This window comes from Muntiacus reevesi, chromosome 6, assembly GCF_963930625.1.
Source record: "Muntiacus reevesi chromosome 6, mMunRee1.1, whole genome shotgun sequence".
NCBI lineage: Eukaryota > Metazoa > Chordata > Mammalia > Artiodactyla > Cervidae > Muntiacus > Muntiacus reevesi.
In genome coordinates, this window is record NC_089254.1 from 89564476 (window position 1) to 89569333 (window position 4858).

Sequence of the window (4858 nt, forward strand, 5' to 3'; positions counted from 1 at the left end):
TGCTGTTCACTGCTAAGTGGGCCAGCTGAGGCAAGTAGTCACCGAGAGGCCAAACTCCGTGCCTCTAAATCGTCCGCGTTCTGTAGGGCTTCAGTTCAATGCAAACATTCTCTTCTTAGCACATTCTGTGTGCTCAGCCCCATTCTTGATCCTGGATGGGAAACAAGAGGAGACAGCAATGCCCTTGTGAGTGCAGAAAATGCATGAGATGTGATGATCCTTGCCCTCCAGAACTTAACTTTAGTTGGTAAATGCAGGGAGGGAAGAGGAAGTGATCGTTACATGTGAAAAAATAATGACAACCACATGCTAACATATTAGGTAAATCAATTCATTTCTTGGGGCCTCAATTTTCTCATCTGTGAAAAATGGAGTTGACAAAATGGTTTATAGGTGACATTCCAACTCCATGATAGTGGTGAAATTTACCTACATAAAGACCTTAAAAAAAATTCATGTGTCAGTCGTGGGTGAAATTTGGAGGAGTAGCCGTTCTGTACTATATACCTCCCCTCTCAATATGATATTTTTCCAGTTATTAGGCCTGACTGGAAGGTTATTTTGGTTTTGTTTTGGTTTTGGGGTTTTTTTTTGCTATTGTTGTTTGAAGTAACAACATATAAAAGTGGAGAGGTAGAATGAGGTCAAATTAAGGAGACCCAGACAATTAAATTGGAGATGGAAATGGCAACCCACTCCAGTACTCTTGCCTGGAAAATCCCATGGATGGAGGAGTCTGATGGGCTACTGTCCAAAGGGTCGCAAAGAGTCAGACACGACTGAGTGGCTTCACTTCCTTCTGACAATTAAGTAGAGGTTTCAGTTCAGTTCAGTTCAGTCGCTCAGTCGCATCCGACTCTGCAGTAAGGCCTATTAGCCCAAGCGCCAATAAAGCTTATGAGTTTGGAGGAAAGATCGTATTAGTAATAATAGTGTCCATAGGTAATTGTTTGCAGTTTGTCTAGACATAAACACTAAATGTACTGTCCAGTGATAACTAAACTGAGCTAAACTCTGCAAATCCCCTTTAAGGGAAACAGACTAGTAAGCTTTTCATCCTTTTCTCATGTCTAATTTTTCTGGAATTGTGGGCCTAGTTCATGTTTAGATTGAAACCAAAATAAATAGAAGCCAGCAAATGGGGGTGGGGTGGGGGGGTGCAAGGCTTCTGCTGCTTGTCTGCAACCCAGGGTGGGGAAAAACATCACACAAACACAAACACTTCATCTAAAATAAGAATAGCAAGATCTAGTGTACAGTACCTTGAAGGACATAGGGAAATCTTAGTTTAGGGGGGAAGGGGGAATTCCTTGACCTGGAAACTGTCTGTTTTCAAAATATTCTAGAGGAGACACAGGGTGTTTGTGATGAAAAGGCAGTCTAGAATGCTGAGGTGTTCTATGTTGGAGTCAGAGAATGGAAAGCCCAGAGATTTTAAACAAAATCTGCTACAATCTGCTCCAACTTGTTTTTCTAACCTATGACTCCCCAACATACCACATACTGATTTTTTCACTATATCTTTAGAAAAATTTTATTGAAGTATCATTGATTTATAATGTTGTGCTAATTTCCACTGTATAGCAAAGTGATTCAGTGTTTTATATATATATATATATATATATATATATATATATATATATATATATATTCTTTTCATATTCTTTTCCATTTTGGAGGATATTGAATATAGTTCCCTGTGCAATACAGTAAGGATGTATTTTCACTGTATCTTAATCAGCCTCTGCCTGGCCAATGGTTTTAGCCTATCCCTCAAACACATTTATAAAGTAAGCATTTATTTCTCTTATTCTCCAAACTTCAAACTCTCTTCCCAACCTCTTCAATCCATTTGAGTCTTCCTCTTTCTTTATGCTACTTCTCAGGCCTTTCTTCTTGGGAGAAGACTTTTCATATCAATCCAATCTCACACTCTAGCCTGCAGGTTCTGTTTTTCTTGAGCTGCAATTACATAATAAATTGTTGCTCTGCATGTGCTTTTCTTATATGTAGGGTGTTTGCCTCCTAGGCAGTAAGCTCTGCTTTATATCAGGCATTCAAAATCAGTTTTATTTATTTCAATATATTTATCAAACATCTGTGACCTGTTAGGCACAATCCTAGGTAATGGAAACCAAATATAAATTAGATGTAGTCTTCAACCTTAAGGAGCTCATTTTTTAACCAAGAAGAAGACAAGGAGAGAGCTAAGTGTAACATTGCAGTGTGTATGTTAGAGATAAATTCAGGATGCTAGTGGAGTAGAGGGGAAGAGGACTTAACCTGGATAATGAGAGACAGGAAGAGGTTTGGAACTAATCTCTAAACTGAGTCTGGAAAGATGAATGTATTGACCAGGTGAAAAGAAGAGAGGGAGGATGAGGGAGGAACACACACAAAAACATGAACATAGAACAAGGCATGACTTGTTTAGGAGCATTGCCAGTAACCGCAGTATGCCTGGAAGGTAAGAGTCTGTGAAAAGTTTGCAAGAGATGAGACTGGAGAGAAAGCCTGGATCCAAATCCTAGAGTGAAATCTTTAGAAGAAACTTACAGGTTATTTTCTGAATAATGAAGCACTATGGAGGGATGTTAAGTAGCGATACTTTGAACAAGATATATTTTTAAAATATGAAAGTGATGGTGGTGTGAACTATAGATTGGAAAGATGAAGAGGACTTTGAGAAGGCTATGACAGTACTGAGGAAGGGTTGAGAAGTTATAAGAGTCTATAGTAGTCACAAACTTGTGCCACTCACCCCTAACCCTGGATGACTTACTCAAAGATGGCCAACCAGATTTTCTCTACTAGGAATCTGAAAGTTTGATAAAGACAGAGAGATGAAAGATGATTGCAGCTGAGTTACCCAATGCCGTGTCACAGACAGAAAGTCTGAGCTCCACCTGCCAAGGCCCCTAGAGATGTCCCAGATCTATGTTTCCTGAAGTAGGGTTATTCAGTTCTCCCTTCAACTCTGTCAGCCATTCCAATGTCTTTTCAAATAAATCCCTTGTTTTGCTTAATCAGTTCTTTTCTGTTGTTTGAAACTAACAAGAAAACCCTGAACTTATATAGGTTCTAAAGGTAGTAGCAGGATTGAAGGCAGGAGGAGAAACGGATGGTAGAGGATAAGATGGTTGGATGGCATCACTGACTCTATGGACATGAGTTTGAGCAAACTCCGGGAGTTGGTGCTGGACAGGGAAGCCTGGCGTGCTGCAGTCCATGGGGTCGCAGAGTCGGACACGACTGAGCGACTGAACTGAAAGGTGGTAGCAGTGAAGAAGGATAAAAGAAGATCTGAAATACGTTAGAAAGGTGGTATCGCTAGGACTTGGTAACCAATTGGATCCACACTCTCATGAATATTATAGTCACATGGCTAGCCTGAGTGATGTAGGTGTAATTTACCAAAATGTAGAATAAAGGAAATGGAGTCAGTTTGGGGGATACATAATGAATTTTGGTTTTGGTCAATTGAGTACGAGGTGCAGGTGGGGACAGTGTCTAGTAAATGGCTTAAGATATGGGTCTGGGGCTCAAAAGAGAGGTTTGGGAAAGAATTACACATTTGGGGATCAGCCTCGAGTACATGTGCTAGTTGAAGATATTGGAGTAGATAAGCTCAAGAGGAGAATGGTGGGCTGAAATGACACTTAGGCATAGGACAGAGCCTCAGACCGAGCAAACACCAAAGGAAAAGCATGACAAGTGGATGGAGTTTAAAAACAAAAACAAAAAGCCTGAATAGGAGTGATTTGCCAACCAGAGGCTGGAGAACCAGGAGAAAGGAGCACCAGAAATCAGGGGAAGAGATGAGAAAAGAGAGAAGAGATTCTACCTTAAAGTACCTAAACTGCAACTTCTGAAGGTACAGAAAAAGATTAAGAACTCATGAAAAGTATCAAAGCTTAATAAACAAGCCCATGAGACCAATTACAAGGCAGATCAGTCAGATGGGAAAAGCCTACTAAACTTGAATTCACAGCAAAGCCAGGATGTCCTTGAACGGAGACCATCTGAGAGAAGATAATGTGAGTGCATCACACACTCCCCACTGACTGTCTTCTTTCCAAACATAGGGACTGTGTCCAGAAAACTCAAGTCAGTCATCCCTTTGATTACCCCTTGGCTGCTGCTCTCTGATGAGAACTAAGAATGGTTCCTCCTCAGCCTTCCTTTTTCCACGTCTAGACAGAGACCTCACAGTCCCGGTAAATGCTGGTTGGTGAGGATGGGGCGCCTGGGGGTGGCAAAGTGCATTATGGGAGATGTCACCTCAGTACAAAGAGGTTTAGGTGAGGGCACCAGGCAGGAAGAACTCTCTGTGGAACCACTTTCTTCCTCTCTTTCTATTTCTAACTGCTTATAAGGGACTTCTCTGGCAGTCTAGTAGATAAGATTCTGCTCTTCCACTGCAGGGGGCACAGGTTTGGTCCCTAGCTGGGGAACCAAGATCCCACATGTCTCACAGCATGGCCAAAAATAAAATAATAAAACAACTGTTTATAAAACAGAAACTTCTATACTTTTAAAAGTATTAGCATGGCAACACCACCCCCCCCCCCCCTTTTCTGCAAAGAAAAAGTAGTGGCATATAGTGCAGAGGAAGGATAGTATCTCAATTTTGGCTCTTGTTTTCTCAAACAGCCTGCCAGCAACAGGTGGTAAGTTACCTGGGGACTAGAGGGATGTATTAAAAAGCCAAATTTATATTCAGGTCCCAACCACAGACTCCAAATTAGCCTCCAGCCAAAACAGATACTTTGAACTTACTTCATTCTTGCATTCCCCCGCCCCGCCACCCACTGTTGCTTTAGAACCTGTGAGGGGAGGAGATATGTTTGGTACCTCA